The sequence below is a fragment of the Hippichthys cyanospilos genome, chromosome 17 (assembly GCF_059441005.1).
Source record: "Hippichthys cyanospilos isolate Australia breed blue-spotted pipefish chromosome 17, RoL_Hcya_1.0, whole genome shotgun sequence".
NCBI classification, from domain to species: Eukaryota; Metazoa; Chordata; class Actinopteri; order Syngnathiformes; family Syngnathidae; genus Hippichthys; species Hippichthys cyanospilos.
The window spans coordinates 3,583,981-3,603,875 of record NC_142385.1 but is presented as its reverse complement, the minus strand read 5'-3'; the positions used below and the strand labels follow the sequence as shown (position 1 = coordinate 3,603,875).

The window sequence follows — 19,895 nt, the reverse complement described above, 5'->3', positions numbered from 1 at the left end:
AGAAGTTACTAACAAAAACTACTACAATGAAACTTTAGCTAAATACTAAATAAATTAATAAAACTAATTGAACATCCCAAAATACACTTCAGTTTAAAGACAGGTTAATATGAAAGAAGGACCCAAAAACAGACTGAACGGAACTGATGGGAAAAATTATTATTTTATAGAAGATTATTTAATAACAAAAGATTATTTAATAACAAAAGGAGCACAACCAGGCATGAGGAATGTCAGATGGTAATACAAAGTAAACGCATGAAGCCAAAACGAGGGGCAAGACAGCCTTAGCTGAGGAACGCCGCCAGATGGACCAATGCTTAAAACTAGTGATGGGTCCAGCAACACCGATGGGCTGGCACGTGCGCCAAGCTCAACCCCCTTGACGGTGCGTGTACCGCTTTAAGACAATCATGTGACCAATGCATGAACTGTGTAAACATGGCAAAAACGTGTAAAACTGTGTTTTTAACGAAGTGCAACTCACCCGCTGAAACGATCCAAATCTCACGGTTGCTCGTAAATGACTTTTTGGATTATGAAGCAGCTTCAGGGGAAAGTAAATTTGAGTATGGCCATAATATAGTGTATTATGTGTATGGTGATATGTTCTCGTTTGAGAAAAGTTCTCGTTTAAGAAAATAAATCAATACATTCTGCGGGTTCGTTTCTGCTCCCCTCCGCCTCCACCCAGCTCAAGTCGCGACGCCCCAAAGGTAAATGTCATTTTTCCTTTGTATATTTATGTTATTTAACTGTACAGTAAATTATGTTACTAATTTTTGCACGCGTTGCACGCATTCACTAATTAACATAAGTTTGGATTGCCCGTCATACGAGCAGAGTTACGAGCAAAGCCGCTGAACGGATTAAGTTCGTAACATGGGGGCCCACTGTATATATATATATATATATATATATATATATATATATAAAGAGAGAGAGAGAGAGAGAGAGAGAGAGAGAGAGAGATCTTTTTTTTTTTTTTGCAGTAAATGGGGACCCCACCATAAGTGACAAACTGCAAAGTAGCGTCACTGTCATGTGCGTCATTGTTATCATGTTTGCTTATCTACAGCTTTCGCTTTAATTTGACTTTCGGGTTCCACTAAGATTACCGCGGCTGCCGCGAGACTTCAAAGGATGGAAAGGGGTAACTGTTCAGTGACTATATAACATTAAATAATTTAAGATTCAAGTAACTATATTTACTCCAGTAGTTTGACGTCAATGGCAAATGCATTTTGGCACGCAGGAAACCGTCATACCATATCTCTCCGCAATATAGTTTTTTTTTTTTTTTTTTTTAAATATTTAACGAGGTTGAGTATACAAGAAGAGTATATGATGAGATTTTTGCAAATGTTTAAAATAAAATAATATTGTAAATATAAAGCTTACAATTTCCAAATTATATTTTTGTTGAGCTGGCTGCAATAAACTATCCAAAAATTTTCCATATTCTGCTGCAATAACAAATGATGCAGCTGAGATCAGAATAGTTGAACATGAACAAAATAAAACACTTCCTTTTCACACGCTGCTTCAGGAAAAGTTGCAGATGAACTCTTTCATAGTTGAACATGAAAAAAAAATGTTTTATGTGCCAACCATTAAACCAAAAAAAAAGTTACAGTTAATGCAAATAGTGACATACTTACTGCCAACTGATGTCACAAGGATGGAAAGGTGCAAAGGAAAAGTAAAGGAATCAGTCCTGAAGGCAAAGTTACTTGCATCTTACATGGGTATTATTTTTTACGTTAGCTATGTTCAGTGTCCTTTGATTGTCTTGTACATTGTGAGTAAATTGCTGGCTTGTCTGTAAATTGACTCTGACTCTCTGGTGTCTCACTGCCACTCAACCAAACCTTAGAACTCCTCCAACAGCTTTAATACACTCCATATGACAGCAGAGGCGCTACACTGGTCTTTTCTGTTTTGTGTGTGTGTGTGTGTGTGTGTGTGTGTGTGTGTGTGTGTGTGTTTGAGTTTTTGTTCATGTGTTTAGTTCAGGTCTTGTTCCCTTCATGTCTGTCCCCATCAGTCTGATTGTGTTGACCTGTCTGTGTTAACAAGGGACATTCAACTAACGGCATTCTTGCTAAGAAGCTGTTCTTGTTCTGTTATTGGAATGTAACCACATCTTTACATCAGGCATCACTGCGGCATTAAAGGGGTATTAACTCCCAGATGTAGACCGCATATTTATGTGGTTTCAAAGACTGGCCTAATCAGAATGAAAAAAGTAACTGCATTTCATCACCTCCATTATTAATGACACTATAATACACTTTGAAATAATTAAAATTCAGTCTTTTTATATGTAGTGGTTAATGACAACAAAGCTGAAGAGATATGTTCCTTTGAGAAATTTCAATGGAGTTCAAACGGGGCAGTGGGGCACATTGGCCCAGAAATCAAAATATTAAAAAGTTAATAAATTTTTAAAAAAACAGTATCTCAAAAATTTAAGAAGTGATATAGTGATGTATTATTACCATGGTTAATAAAAATAACAAAACAACAAAAATGATTTTTACAATAGTTTTAACACCTACTTGCTCATCATATCATATTATTTTTTTCACAAAGTGTGCACGTCACCATTGCATCACAAAAAACTTTCCAAGATGTCACCACGTTTGATATTGTGCGTTGTGCCGTCATGCTTGACTCTCCAGAATGGGCTGCGTGGTGATGTCAAGCAAATAGGAAGCGCATCAATTTTTTGCTCACCCCTACAAAAAATGTTGCATCCGGTAGATGTATGTTGATTTGGAAACATGCGTCCCCGGCAAAAATAATGACTCTAGTATACAGACAAATGCATTAGGTTTACCACATGGGCCGGAATGGTGACCCCTGATCTATCTTACAAAAGATAAAAACATGCTGATTTGAAATATCTGAACTTAAAATGAAACGTCACATATATGGGAGAAACCACTGTTAACACACCCTACACCACAGGATAGTTGGTCTGAATAATCTTTTATAGAGATCAAATAACTGTGCCTTTGCTAACTTTGACTGGAAGGCATGAAATCTTGCTTGAATTCAAGTGGACCAGTTGGGTGAATGATCAGATAGCTAGGTGCATGTGCATTATCAAGGCCAGCCAGGTGGGGCCCCACGGGATTACACAGGCCAGGCTATGGTTTCAGCCATCCATCCAAAGAGAATGGCGCGAGCAGCAGGTGCACCACCGGTGTGGGGTCCGATGGAGTAAAAAAGATCTTCGAGCTGCTGTGAAGCTGGTAGTGGATTCTAAAGTTGTGTAGAACCAGATCAGGGTCCACGAAGGAAGATACGCTACTGGCCGAGGGTTAGTTTGCAGGCTTAAGTGTGAGGGGGACAAGCTAACCAGTGCGCCACCGAGCCACCCCGCTCATCAATTAATTGAGATAAAATTACTGTGATGAGTGTTATGAATATAATACTTTATACCCTGATCACTCATCACAGTTACAAGACATTATATTTCCCCCTCGCCTCAAATGTGTGGTTTTGTGCTGCATCTGAGTATTGCCATGTTTTTACCTCTGCTTGTGTGTATTTACAATTAGTTACATGCAATGCAAAGATTTGTACACATATGTATGTACTGTGTTATTTTTGCCATAGAGACTTGGAAAATAATCTGAAATTGGCGCAGAGAAATCATTGCATTAGTTAGGCTCACTCAACCTTTACATGGCCACTGGGATTTCAACTTTCATTACAGCAAGGAAGCGGCAATTCAGTGTAACGTAAAAAAAATTAGGTTCATTGAGGATGGATAATACATGGAACATAAACCAATGTTCCATTAAAAAATATAGCAACACAATGGCACGTGTATCCCCAAATCCAGGTAAGTCAAAGGTCGTCTTAAGGCTTTTAAAATATGTGAATTAGCATATTCAGGTTTTTGCATGTTTATAAGGCCTTTCAAAACCTGAAAATTGTCAATATTTGGGGTTTGAAACAGCATGTATAGGTAGTCAATACATACAGAACGGTGCAATTTAAATAAAAATAAATTCAATTGAATATTTCAGGAACTGTAAATGTTTGTCCTATGAGATTGAAAGTCCCTTGCTCTCTTCCTTCTTTCTGACTTGCACTCCGCTGAGTTTGATTTGGTATTCCAATAGCGGGCTTTTTCTGATTGGAAGCAGTTTCTCTGTCACCTTGTCACCTTATGATTGAACTCTATGATAACACTGGTAGAACTTGGAATAACTTTTAAAGGAATATCTTGCTGGAGGTACATCCCTTTTGACTCATTTTCTGCCTCACGGCCAGATTAGCAAACACTCCAAGCAGAGATAGATTTGCATCACATAACACAACCTAAGGGGAGACGGTCTGATAAAACATCTGTAAAGTGTCTTTGTCACATTTACAACTATATTTTATGAATAAAAGTAAGGTGGGAAATGGAGCCAGAGAAAAGTATTTTTACAATATGGACACGTGATAGTGTCTGCTGTAAAGGCTACAAAGATATTGTAAGCATAAAAAAAACATATAATGTAATTTTATATATGTATGTGTTGGACCCCTGTGTTACAACGTCCCTGACTTATGTTATTTTCATGTTAAGACCCGGAATACTGAGTTTTTTCATCCCCTCTTCATGACATTTTCGCCCAAAACAACTCATGACCCTAGGGGCTTGGCTGTATTTGTGTTGTTTTGTTCCCATCTGCAGGCGTTTTTAGGTAATTACACTTATTTTCAGTTGCCGTCCCTGCAACGCGGCACTATAATTCTGATCTGCTATTTGTCGGCTTCCCCTCATGGAGATGGTGGTATGCTATTGGTTGGCCTCACTTGTTTCAAAATAGCAGAACGGTAAAGCTTTGTTCGATTGTGAGTGGTTACAAAACTGTATTTGTAGTGCATTTTACTGCTTATTTCAAAGTTGAAAGGGTTAGACATGGGTCCCAAGACAGAAGTAAGAAGATGATTTATATGGAAATGATGCTGGAGGTAACCCTTATTAGGGATTATGGGCATAACAAGCGACACTCAAAGGTAAATAAATTCTTTCTATATTTTTATTTATGATGTTTTCTGATTGTATACATGTATATTATATATACGTAGCACTTACTGCACTATTTTGGAATCAATTTTTAATATGTATGTACATTTTTGATGTTTTTACCTGGGGTTCTATACACATTAGCTATTTACCACAGGTTTGGATTGCCTGTCAATTTGTGTTACAATCCCAACCGCGGAACGGATTAATCTCGTAACACAGGGGCCCACTGTATATTATACATGGGTTAGGGGTATATTATATATATATACATATATATATATATATATATATATATATATATATATATGTATATATATATATATATATATATATATATATATATATATATATATATATATATATATATATATATATACAGGCTGATACTCACGATATACGGCCATACTCACGAGCAAGGTTAACTATGCGTGCGCCTCCTTCGTATTTTTTTTATTATCTCCTGCTTGGTTTCTATTGTCATCATCCTCTTACTTCTTCCTTACCGCCACATGCAATTTTAGAAGCCATGTCTAACAGATAAAGTTTGCAAAGTCTTCACAACATTCCTTCCTTCCATTTTTGACTGATTTTCTCTCCTTCCTTCCGTCCCGACCAGCTGTGTCATCAAGGTAGATGAAGGCGTTCGACCAATAGCATATCGGCATCTCCGTGACTGACACCGTGACTGAAACAGTGACTGTGACATTGTAAGAGCAATAGCATATCAGCGTTAACGTAACATGCGTGAGCGGATGATTTCGTTGATGTAGCAAAGCGAAATCAATTGTACATACACATTGACTGGCAATGCCTGGTGAAATCATAGTTAAAACCATCACGGATTTACACACATATCAAAAATTAGTATCATAATCTACTGTACAGTTAAATTAATTAACATGGATATACAAAGGACAAATGACATTTTCCTCTGGGGCGACGTGACTTGAGCTGAGTAAAGATGGAGGTGAGCAGAGACCAACCCACAGAATGTATTTATTTATTTTCTTAAACAAGAACTTTTCTCAAACTAAAACATATCACCGGCGATTTCCTTCTCTTTAATCCATAATAGAAGAAGCCTCTCCATTTTGTTGTCGAGCGAGGTCCGTCCCCCGGCAAGGAAAGTCTTGCCCTTAGAAGATTGCCGAGCGGTTCCATCTATACTCACGAGCAAGGTTAACTATGCATGCGCCTCCTTCGTATTTTTTTATTATCTCCTGTTTGTCATAGGGAGTCGTGATGCTGAGCAATAGCGGACCATAATATACTGAATTAAAAAAAATGTTAAAGTGTTTTTATGTGTATTTAGACATAAAAATAAGAAGTGATTTGGCTTTGTTTTTATACACCTAATTTTCAAGGAGTTATGAACATGTCCACATAGGTGGACAGCATATGTTTGTGGATTTTAACTAAAATATAAAACAAAAAATCCAACAAAGATCAAGTGATATAACTTTCCTGAATTATTCAAAACTATAAAGACTTTTCAAAATATTTTTCTCCCTTCAATACACAATTCTAGGCTTTTCTTTCAAAACAAAGCAACCTTCAGTGCTTCAATTGACAAAAAGAGACAAACAGCAGTGCTTCAATTGACAAAACTAAACAAACTGCAGTGCTTCAACTAGCAAACTACACAAACTGCAGCGCATCAACTGACAACCTCACAAGGTTAGGGCTAGGCCACAGGTGAGGTGCTACAACCCTGCTACAACGCTGCATGCTTAGTTCACCATCTTGTGTGAAAATTTGCCATGCACCCAGGACACACGGCCACATTGCAACACATACAGCTGTACTTCGTTTTTCGTCTGCATGAAGCTTGTTGGCATCTTTGGGCATTTTTTATGTTGTTCAGCTGGGGCCAGTGATTTCCAGGACCAAGCCTGACCTCCCGGGGTACCTTGGTTTGCGCTTCACAGGAAGAGGAGGTGGGAAAGTGTCACTTGGTCTCCCCCTTTTGTGGACAGTGCTGGAAATTATCAATGAATGAGCCACAGATGCCTTGAAAGGCAGAAGACCACCCTCCTCCAATCCAGAGAATCTTAGGAGATGCCAGGCATTCACAACGGTTACATCGAGGAAGTGGAAGAACATTCTGATGTACCACCGTTTGTTCTTGCGTCTGTGGGGATACATTGCCACCATTTGGTCCATTAGGTCCACCCCTCCCATATAATCATTGTAGACCTTCACTGCAAATGGCCTTTCAATGAATGATCTTCTTATCTTTCTTGGACCATCGCTGTGCAACATTCGTCGGGTGCTTGCAAAGACAGGAAGAGGCCATGTGAATAAGCGGTGTCAAGCCAAGGTGTGACAGTGACATCTTCACCATTGGTGACAACTGAGATATGTTGGAATTTTATTTCTAAATTAACATGAACTCAAGTTAGTAATCTGACTCCAATTTGTGACCTTACCCAACTGCCACTCACCAACAATTTGCGCGCTCGTTCTGCAATAGAAAGGTATCAGGAAGCCGGCATTTTCACACACGAGTGGATTTATTCCTAACACACAGATCTAATACAAGCACCTGGGTCTCGGGTCCCTCTCAATACAGCCCTGTACGCCGCTGTTGCCACCAGCAGACGTACTCTCCATCCGAGTTGCCCAGCAATGAGTTATACTACACAATATGCAAATGGCACATCAACAAAGGCATGCTGGCATTATTTTATTGGCTATGTGTATACTGCAGTTAACTTTAGCTTTCTCTCATTGGTCTTTCTTCCCCTGCAGAATCGCTTGCTCACTCCTCCTGGTTGTAGTTTTCCTCAAAGTTGTTTTCCACCAGGTGCCAAGGTCATCTCGTCCCCGCGACTAGCACCGTTTGCTCTGAAACATTCCATTCTTACACTCCCTTGCACCCCATATTGTTTTGTTCACTTTACAGTCTCACACTCTCATACACAGAATGTAGCAACATCTAATGAACTACTTTAAGCTCAAACTCTTATATTCCTTTAGATAGCTCCTCTTCCTTCTTCTTTGAGTTCTGTTGCACTCAAGAGTTTCATTTGTGCCCCTTGAAGCCTGTTGACCCGGCATGTGCCAGTGCCATAGATGCCCTTTTCCTTCAAGACAGTAATCAGTGGAATGCTACAAAAATACTTATCAAAAAATACCTTGTGGTTCTTGAATTTCATGTCATCAGAGAGGCGCAATGACGTCTGCAGCCATTCCCAATTTACTGACTGCACCTGTGCTGGCTGCACCCCTGTACACTTCAAAGCGGTACATGTATCCTGAAGCCCCTGACCTTGCCCAAATATTCACACCCCAGGGTTTTGTTTTTTTGGGAATGTATTGCTTGATAGACAATTTGCCTTTAAAGGGCATGATCATCTCATCTATGGCTTGAAACTCCTCAGGATTCACAGCAGAGAGGAAATTTGCTTGAAGAGTATCTAGCACTGGTTTTATTCGGAACAGTTTATCATGTCCTGGATCCACTAAGGAGGTGTCTGTGAAATGAAGGTGTTGTAGAATGTCCTCAAAACGGTTCACTGCCATGGCATCAGCAATCAAAGGTAAACGGAGCCCCTGTTCAGCTGCCCAATACATCCGTCTCCGTGGGTAGCGGATGTTAGACATGACTAAGTTTATCCCGAGGAACGTCTTCATTTCTTCTGCTGTCACATTCAGGTTCTCCCTTCCCTTCTGGGGGGCGTAGAGGTTGGTGTGGTATGTGATATCATCTTTGAGTTCCTCTGGGAAGAGGTGCAAGAAGACTTCCAGGAGCTCAGTTGCATTAACTTTCTCCACTTTCCCAAAAAGTCAGGTAACACACCCTCACATGAATTGTCCTTTACTTTCCAGATGTATCGCTTTGGTTGTGTTTTCTTTGCTGTGGCAAGTGGTGCTGGTGTGTCAACAGGTCTCTGCTTTCAAATTAGGTTCTGATCTCTTCCTTGATCTCATCAAGGCTTTCGTCTTCCACATCCTCTGCATCTGGTCCTTCCTCCTCAGATGCACTTTCACAATTCTGTAGGCCTGGCTGGGCCTGGCACGCCCAGCACTAGCCTGTAAAATGTGAATTGTGGCTGTTACTCATAATGAATAGTGCACAAAACACACATATTAATATATTCTATGCAGTTTACAATCTAATAGCATAAAATGTTGATTTATACAAAAGAAAACTACTTCAGATGAAGCATTGTCAAGAGTGATATACTGTTCAATTACTGCATGTAATTGCATGCATTCCACTTTGGTGGACATCGGAAAAATTGCAATTTCCTCCCAATCTAAAATCAATACTTGGAAATTTTCACAACTATGGTGATGATTAGGTGTTACTTGATGTAAAACCTTTTTTTACATGCACCTTTTTTTTTACACCTGCAGGAGTCTCCTACTGTAGAAGGATTGAGCAGAAATCCCAGAGGTGCTGGTCATGTTTTCATTTCTGGAAGCCATCTTGAATGGTAACACAATTATTCTGCAGTTACAATTGTTGACCACACAAAGCAGTGTTGGGTGGATTCTCAGGCGTCCACTTTAGACTCTTATAAGCAATACTTCCATCAAAAACCTATTCTTATAATTGAAAATGACGTTTTAATGGCTGTCCACTGCAGTGACCGTCTTGCGTGAAAGGGTTAATATAATAATATAATATATTGCGATACGAAGTGACGCAAAACGCGTATTGCAATATGAAGCTGTTTCCAATATATTGCGTATCAGTTTTGAATCACCTAATATTTGTAGTTTTTCTGTTTTTTTTTTTTCATGTCTGCTTCGGAGTGGCTTTCATATCCTGTTTTTTGCCATATTATGAATTGTGTTTTAAATATAAATCATTCTAACCGCTTCAGAAACACGACAGTAAATGTTACAATACATGATCTTTTGAGTGAGGCCATGTTCCAAAGAGGAGGGGGGGCAAACATCAGAAAAATAAAACTTCATACGAAGATAACATTTAGTCATTTCTGTCGTTGTAGTAATATCTTGGGCGTCTTTTTTTTTTTTTTAAACATTGCCCAATATATCACAATACATACCGCAATACGCCTTTGCTGTATTGCAGTATATCGCAATACATTTTGAAGACACAATACCCAGCATTACTGCCCTGCATTCGATTTGACTGGTAAGTATTCCGTTTGCGTTTTGAAAAGGTGTGAAAGTGGTAGATTTTGGCCATGGAGTCCTTACTGTGCAGCACTTGTGTCAGACGTCATGTGTCGATGCCGATGCACTTCCCTCCTGTGGCTGTGGCCTCCTTGTTATGGGGTAAGTTTTGTAGATTCTGCGCCATTGTGCACGGAAACCATAGCCATTCTATTTGTACTCACTCTTGCTCACTTGGTGTATGCTTCCAAAGTATGGTCACTCTGAGACATCGTATTTACATGACATCATTATGAGGCAATTCCTAATTTTACACAATGCGGCTTTAAGGCAGATGATGCAGGAAGGAAGGAAATGTACTGGTTTTGACATATTTGGCCCATTTTAAATGACCACGACTTTTAAATTCAATCGGCGATCAGCCAATGCCTATATCTTTGAGAGAGAGAGAGAGAGAGAGAGAGAGAGAGAGAGAGAGAGAGAGAGAGAGAGAGAGAGAGAGAGAGAGAGAGAGAGAGAGAGAGAGAGAAACATCAGAATTGGACCATCAAAATGTCATCAAAATTGTATTAACACTTTCTAGTCACCATCAGGCCACACCAAATGACAAATATGCTTTCAGGTGACACATTTCCCATTAAAATAATTTATTTGACATTAAAGCACATGCACTCACAGGTAGCAACAGTAAAAAGAACAAACAGGCAGCTGATGCCTCAGGAATAAACATTAAGCTTAATGGAAATGCTGTTTTGGGGTTGAGGCCAAGGAACCATTTTTACCCAATTTCATCTGTTGAGATGTTAAACTTCTAAAGAGAAGCCAACAAACATGCAGTATGGTCGAGTCGTTGGCATTTCTTTTTATCTGTGGACAGTCTGTTCTCCCCCTCAGCTGAATTCATCTGGGCTGTAACCAACAGACAATGTGTTGGCAGCTGGTAATGTGAATAATATCACAAGTGATAATGGTCGTACACACATATATACAGTACCTACAGTGTGTTATGAGCACAGTTTTAATTCACTTTAATGAACCAATAAAGCAAATTATTTGATTTGAATTAAATTTGTATTATAGCTACTGTCATTCTGTCTCATTAGAGTAATGTAGTGACGACTTTGACCTTTGTTAACCATCCATTTGCCAGAAAAAGGTTAAGGCTCCACTCAATAGACTGTGTTCAGTATGCAGACGGCCAAAAAGAAAAATGCATGGTATTGATGTGCTTGTAAAGTTTCCTGCAATCATTGTCAATATTAATATGAAATAGGCTGAAATGACATTCAAATGCAAAAGAGAAGCTTGGCATAGCGAACAAAGGGTCTCTTTTTTTCCTCCTCCTCCAAAAAATATGATTCCTTCCATTTGAACATGAGATCCAATTAAAAGACATGACCTCATCATATTTGTATTTTGCTTTTGCTTTTGCTTTTGCTTCACATCTGTCATTGGGATACCAGTGAAAACACATAGATGAGTCTGTGTTTGGGCTGGCGTTCAGAAGAAAATATTATTGCTTCAAAATATTAGCTGCTGTATGGCAGTAAATACACACAACTACATTTGGTTGACAATTCTAATTCTGGAAAGTAAAGATAAAAAAAAAAATCTGACGATGACTGAGTAAAATAAATGACAAACAAATGAGTACCAAGACAGTAATGTAAAAAGTCAGATGTGACTTTTTGTTGAGCCATGTTTGAGCCTATTACAGTTACCATGATACAATATATCACTGCTGAGGTGCTGTGACCCATTGTTTTGGAAAATGACTGTGTGCCACTGTGAAGGGAAGGTAATTGTAGGTCGGTGACTGAATAAGACCTTTGCTCGCTGGTGTTTTGATGGAAAGACCAATCTGCTACCTCTAACCTCTGCCACCTTACTGTCTCTGAGTGGAAATGTCTCACTACATTCTGAAACACTGATGTAGGGGAAAACAACAACAACAAAACCTCAGGCACATTAGTGCAAATTCCATTCAGAGCCAAAGAATGTTAATTCAATGATCCTTTATTTCATTCATTCATCCATTCATTCTATGAAAAATAAGAAAATTCACTCAAAACCCGCAATTACAAAAACACAGAGGATTCCTGTTGCCGAGCACAGCTGGTTCAGAGAAAAGGGTTAATTGCGGATGCAGGTGCATCATCCTACAATCAAGTGTTTCAAGGACGCTGAGGGCGACATCAAGCCGGAGAAACACAGCATGGAACTAGCAGAGGGAAAACGCATATTTGGACTGGAGAAGCACAGGTATGTCTAGCAGACAGAAGAGGGCATCACTGTAAAGTGATGCTGAAGAACACTTTCTATATCACTCTTTCCTCAAGAATTGTTCTCCGTAAAGTCTGCTACTGCTGAAAGTATTGTTTGAAGAAGCTAAAGATGTTTTGTGGCACCTGATGGCACAGAATTTGCTATCTATGTGTGCTTGCAAACGGAATGTAATAAAAATGATGTATGCAACATCAGCCGTGACATCCAAATGTGGCATGAGATTATGGGGCACTGCAATTACAAATCTACAGTATATTGACATTGCAGAACAGATTGTAGACATTCACAGGAAATGTGCAAAACACTAGAAATCCGACACGGTGAAAGCACCATTTGAACTGGTGACCACAGATCTGGTTGGTCCAGTAAACAACAAGTCCATAGATGGTCTCAAGTATGTGCAGTCTTTAACAGAGGTGTATCCAAGTGCAGTATTCATTTACATCCTAAAAGCAAAGAGTGGGCATGAGCAATAAAAGACCAGATTTGTCGCTCAAGGATATAGGCACAGGCAGGAATAGATTATGGTGAAACATTTTTCCCCACAGCAAATTTGACCAGTGAATGTGTGGTCATGCAGAAAGCTGCCAAAAATGATGTGATCTTATGTCAAATGGATGTAAAAGACAGCTTATCTGCAGGCACTCATTGATAGAGAAATATACATGGAACAACCCGAGGGAGAAATATGGAGATAACCTAATGTGCCACCTGAGGAAGTCAATTTACGGCAAAACAATCAGGGCGTAATTGGAATGTGTCATGTTTCTGTTGTGGGGTTTCTGTTTTTTGGGTTCCTTTGTATTTTCAAGTTGTTAGCTCTCATATCTTGTTTCTTTTTGGTTTCCCTCAAGCCTGCCTTTTTTGCGTGATTTGTTCGACCTGTTCTTGTAAATAAATCACTTGTTTTTAAGTACAAAGTTTTTGAGTACTTCTGGCTTCAGTGCCCTTTTTGGATCCACCTTTCCCACAGACCTCGCGTGCATGACAGAATGAAACACTACACAAATACCTCATTCTGAATAATATTGTTCAGAACTCAGATGACCTCTTTATATACAAAGGAGTCCAAAGAAAAAGGGAAAGTACTACTTGTTATATACAGTTGGTGGATGATCTTATCATTGCTTCCAACACGAAAAGCCTAGAGCAAGTAAAAAACTTGCTTTCCACCGGTTTTAAAATGATAGACAGGCGGACAAACATTTTCTTGGCGTGGACTTCAACCCGAAGGATGTGTATCAGTGTTACAAACTAAATATGTGGAAAAATCTTAAATGGTTTTGACATGCGAGACAAGTGAAACACAATGTGAAGAAAAGTTTGACTACACCAAAAATGGCTGATGTAAAAATGTACAGAGAAGCTGTCAGCAGCCTCATATACTAGGCCACCTGTAAACGCCCTATTCTTTGTGGTAAGATGATAATTGCAACATTTTGCTGAAATCACAGATGAGTACTGCCCATCCAGCCATCCATCCAGTCAGCCATTCAGCCGTCCATCCATCCATCCATCCATCCAGCCATCCATCCAGTTTCTATGACCTTTTATCAGCACTAGGGGGGCTGGCTTGCATATCCCAGCTGTCTACGGGCAGTAGGCAGGGGACACCCTGAACTGCACAGGGACGAACAACCAGTCACTAACCCAATCACACTTAAGGACAATTTCAAGTCCCCAAAACACCTACTGTGCATGTGTTTTGGAGTGTAGGAGAAAGCCGGAGGGCATGGAGAGAGCCCATGTATGCTCGGGGAGAACATGGAAACGCCACACAGGGAGGCCAGAGTGAGCTGAAATTGAACTCCGGACTCTGTACTGTAAAGTGGACATGCTAACCACTCTACCACTGTGCTGACCGCAGATGAGTACTGGGTCAAACAAACACCTCTGTTTTAGAAAGATCAGTGAGGGTCTGGGCTTTTAGGCCTACCTGTATAGTGATGAAGATTGGCTGTCAGACGCCACTGATTGACGCAATACCAAGGGATATGGTGTGAGTATGGCTAAAGGCAATACATTGGTCCATAGGAAGAGCAAGAAACAAACAACAGCAGCACTTTTTACATGCGAGGCTGAGTATGTACATCGCTCTGGCTTTAACAATACAGGTGTGTATTTATTTGGGGCAACTACTGATTGGTATGACTCTGTGTACATGAAATCTGTCTTTAGAAGGTTAATCAAGGTGCCATTGCACTTGTGAAAAAAGAAAAGGTGCAGGCAGAGGTGTAAACATGTGGACATCAAACACCAAGTCGTTAGATAACCATAAAAGATGAATGGATGACACTGATTTGCTGCCCTACAAATGACATGGCTGCAGATGGTTGGAAGCAGAGTGTTCTTAGTATCCGCGCCTTGTCATTTTCTACTCTCCCTGCACTTGCCTCTCATGGAGTGCAACTTGTATGTGTGTGTACTGTTGAATAAACAATGTCAGTTGGCTAAAGAGCATAGTTGTCAGTCATATCAGAAGGATTTGTCTGCTGCAACCAGGCAAAAGGTATAAGCTTTGGTTTAGTTTTTTTTAATCAATTTTATATATATATATATTTATATATATTTATATATATATATATATATATATATATATATATATATATATATATATATATATATATACATATATATATATTTATATATATATATTTATATATATATATATATATATATATATATATATATATATATTTATATATATATATATATATATATATATATATATATATATATATATATTTATATATATATATATATATATATATATATATATATATATATAAAAGAAGAACTACGAAAGAAGAACTGTTAAGTTTAGTTACATCATGGTACTTAGTAGGGCTGTGCCAAAAAAATTAATTCACGTTAGAAGTGATTCTCATTTACTAGAATTTAAATCCATATAGAACATCATTAAATTGATATTAAAAATAAAACAAATTGGTTCGCTTCTTGTGTGTGTTTGTATGGTTGTACTTGTGAGGACCATTGCGGTCTGGGGACCAGCAGAGTGAGGACATTTTTTAAAAAGTGAGGACATTTAGGCCGGTCCTCACTTTTGTTTCCATTCTAAAGGCCTCTAGAGGCAGTATATATGTGTCTTGTTGGAATTTATTTCTAAATCAACATAAACTCAAGTTAGTAATCTGACTCCAATTTGTGACCTGACCCAACTGCCACTCATCCAACAATTTGCGCAAAGATCACAGTCACGGTCTCAGTCACGGAGATGCCGATATGCTATTGGTCGATTAAGTTCACAGTCACGGTCTCAGTCACGGAGATGCAGATATGCTATTGGCCGATCGCCTTCATCTAGCATGATGGCACAGCTGGTCGGTGTGTTGTGAAGACTTTGCAAACTTTATCTGTTAGATATGGCTTCTAAAATTGCAAGTGGCGGTAAAGGAAGAAGTAAGAGGATGATGGGAATAGAAACGAAGCAGGAGATAATAAAAAAACACGAAGGAGGCGCACGCATAGTTAACCTTGCAAGTGAGTATGGCTGTAACCGCTCGGCAATGTTTCCTTGCCATGGGAAAGACCTCGGTCAACAACAAAATGGAGAGGCTTCTTCTATTATGGATTAAAGAGAAGGAAATCGCCGGTGATATGTTCTCGTTTGAGAAAAGTCCTCATTCAAGAAAATAAATACATAAATTCTGCGGGTTCGTCTCTGCTCCCCTCCGCCTCCACCCACCACCAGCTCAAGTCACGTTGCCCCCAAGGGAAATGTCATTTTTCCTTTGTATATTTATGTTATTTGATTTAATTGTACAGTAGATTATGTTACTAATTTTTAAGGTGTATAAAGTCGTGATGTTTTTACCTAAGGTTGTTGCACGCGTTGCACGCATTCACTAATTAACATAGGTTTGGATTGCCCCTCATACGAGCAATTGGAGTTACGAGCAAAGCCGCTGAACGGATTAAGTTCGTAACACGGGGCCCACTGTATTTGTCTAAAAATGACCACAAACTTTCTGTCTACTCCTCAAATGCGGAATATAAAATCTCAACCTCCTAGCTGAAAATGTTCCAAAGATTTTTGGGCTACAGTAAAAGGGTCAAAACCTCAGTTTCAGGCCTTTCATAGTGCGATTGCCGTAGTTGTTGACACTTGCATGTGTTATATTTGTCTAAAAATCACCACAAACTTCCTGTCTCCTCCTCAGATGCAAAATCTAAAATCTAAAATCTCAACCACTTAGCTGAAGGTGTTGCAAAGCTTTTTGGGCTAAAAGGGTCAAAATCTCAGTTTCAGGCCTTTCATAGTGCGATTGCCGTAGTTGTTGACACTTGCATGTGTTATATTTTTCTAAAATCACCACAAACCTTCTGCCTACTCCTCAGATGCAGAATATAAAATCTTACCCAGATAGCAATGACTTCTGGGCCGATTCCGGCTGTCTTCCGCGAGTGTCGGCTGACCTCTGGGCAGATTAACAGTGTACGGTCCAGACTCGGATGAGGATCCCTAATGTTCTTCTTCTTTCAGTTAAACTACCACTGGGCCATGGATCTTTATACCGTTCATGGCCCGCAACCGCAATGTTACTTTTGGACCACTGGATATTTTCAATGAGACAATGCACAAGCTCAATGCCGTTGTCGGTCGGGCCAGGGCACATGAACCACTCTTGCAGCCTCAATTAAAAAAAAAAAAAAAAAAAGCATCCAAAGGGAGCATGAGAAGACATTGATTTATTTCTACGGGGAAAAGGTTTAAACATGTACGACACACGTCTATGTGTAAGCCTTGCGTTGGACGTGCAGTACGCCAAATTTTCATAAACATCTGCAGTAACCAGCCATGGAGAAAACCCACGGAACCACTCTATTGGGCCGGAGGAAAATCCCTGTTTTCTATGGTGAGTGACGAGAAAATACTTATTATATATTGTTTTTTTTTCTCGCTTGATCATTTTGGAGGCAGGTGTTAAGTGCATGAAATTGATTTACTATTGTTTTATTGCTATAGTTTTAACATCTCTAATAGTTCAATTTAATCCATTACGTCGTAAATCAATGTGAAGAAATTAGTGGCATATTGAACTCACGTGCGGGACACGTAAATCATTACACCAAGCGCTCCTGTCAAGCAACTGTGGCGAAAAAAAAAGTCAATCAATTCACTTGACTGTATGCTAAAGAGTACGTGTTGCTGGTGTTCGGTGAGTCTATTTTATCATACTCGTGTTTCATTTAATTTGTGCTTACCTTTGTTCTAAATTCTGTGTAGATATAAGGTAAACAAATCTTTCTGAGTTAAAACAAACATTTGTTCCTCTGCGTCTAAACTCGCTAGCTTAGTTACAGACTCCTCTGCGTGTTGAAGTTTTCAACTTGAGAGCGCGAATAAATGAAGCACATTATAATTATCGAGGTACGCCAACTTTATTGAGCCAAACCGTCTTACTTCATACATGTGTAACTATCCAGTAAAGTATAATGAATCGTATTCCAAATCTTTGTGCTAGCTTGTGTATCAAATTTGGCGGGTAGACTCATTTTTAACATCCATGAAATAATGTGAGTAACGTTTGGGCCACAGACGATGTATTGACTGTGGCCCATGGTGAGCAAAGTAAGGTGTGGGCCTCCTGTGACAACAACAAATTCACAGGTCTATAATATTGAGGTCATTTGCAAGTTATTTTGATGTATGTCTATATTCTAAGGATATACTAGCATAATAACAAAAATAATTTTAAGGAAATTTCCATGTTCCAAATATGGCTTTGCGTTAGCAGATGGCTTTTCAACAGCTTATGTCTAAAAAATGTTTACCATACATTTAATTCATTTAAGAAATGTGTGTGTCTTTTTTCTCCACAGGCTGATTTGTCTTTCACCTAGCACCACATCGCAATAAAGGTATGCTTTACATGCAGAACAGGCCAATTATTAGAACACACATTTTCACTCAGTTTTTTTTTTGCTAAAGTGACAACGGCCACTCATTTTTATTTTTTATTTAGCTGAGTGCTGATTGCCTCAATATGAGTTATAACAGTTGTTTATCATGTTATTTTTTTTTAACAATTGAACATAGGGCTCTCGGCTGTGTATTAACCTGACTCGTCAACTACACAACAAATGATCCCAACTCCAAGAAGCACTAATTAAGGCACATGTGTGAAGTGAAAACCATTTTGTGTGACTACTTCTTGCTCATTGAGACAACCATGAAATTGCAAAGCATTAATCAGAGCAAAATGTTTTTTTTTCTTCAAGAAACTTGAATACTGTAAACAAGTTTTCAATTGTTTTACGTTTTTTGTTTAGTACACTCCACATGTGTTCATTCATAGTTTTTGATGCCTTCAGTGAGAATCTACAATCTAAATAGTCATGTAAATAGTCATGAAAAAAAAAAAAAACTTTGAATGAGGTATGTACAAACTCTTTGCCTGTTCTGCAATACTTCGTTTGAAAGTCAGTCCGTCACTTCTATTAAAATGTATTTTTCAGAAAACAGTTAAGTGCTCAATGTGTTTTTAGGCCAAGCAAACAATTTCCGCAAGCTCCAAATTTGTCAGACAGTGAGGATGACGCAAGACTTCAGCAGGGTGACAGTGGTTTACCCTGTGCTTCACCAGTTTATCCACCAGTATATACAACAATCCATCCTCCCATCTCTTCTCATCCAAACTCTGCCAGCCAAATCCAAAGTGAAATAAGACATGAGAACATTTGCCAAGCATCATCCTTGGAATGAAGACCAGGACAAACAGTTTACAGTGGGGTCACCAATATGAGCATAAGGTTTTACACATATCACATTCTTAATGATCTATATTTACTCAGTAAAATATTTAATAGTTAAGGATGTGAATTCATTTTAAAATTTTATCTGCTCCTACAAAGTGGTGTAGCTGTCCTGTTTGGAACCACACCACTCTCCCTGTCAGTCCTTTTAAGATTGCACCAGTGCTTGTTTGATAGTTTTCACACTGGCCCTAAAAATTACAATAAATAGCCACAAAAAAGTTCACATTCATTAAGCTCACGGGTAAAATGTGTAGCTAGATTTTGTTCAAAATATAGGCTATTAACTTACTATGTGCAAATTCTGTTCACAGAACCTTTCCAGGGAACACATGCTAAAGAAAGTCATCCAGTGCCTTAACAAAATTATCTGTGAGTGGCACATTAAAGGTATGGTTACATCCAACTTTTCTCATTCATTCATAACATGTGAGATAGATGTCTTAAATTCAAATTTTACAGTTTCTTTGAAGTTAACCCATGAAATGAGGTAAAAGGGGAGGAAACGAAGAAATATGTTTACAATATGTTGAATTGAGATTGTCCTTTAAACACCACAGAGGAAAAGGCAATGTGTTAGATTTTGACCGTTTTTCATCACAAACAGCAGGAGGTGCTGCATTTACCATTCTATGTAGCTTTAACAAACATATGGTCACCTCTGGAGAAGTGCCACCCCCCATGTAATAATATCATTTAA

General features: G+C 38.8%; 1 protein-coding gene across 7 annotated transcripts in view; it reads left to right on the top strand.

Annotated features, from left to right (window-relative positions):
* Positions 1 to 19,895, top strand: part of hs3st3l (heparan sulfate (glucosamine) 3-O-sulfotransferase 3-like) — a 70,821-nt gene that overhangs the window by 49,090 nt on the left and 1,836 nt on the right. For 6 of the 7 annotated variants that reach the window (XR_015868327.1, XR_015868326.1, XR_015868323.1 and 3 more), the window contains 2 exons: positions 18,263 to 18,301; positions 19,510 to 19,585. The gene's annotated coding sequence lies outside the window, so the exon portion shown is untranslated. Of the gene's footprint in view, positions 1 to 9,400; positions 10,667 to 18,262; positions 18,302 to 19,509; positions 19,586 to 19,895 lie in introns of those variants that run through there. The other variant, XR_015868324.1, reaches the window with a different exon arrangement.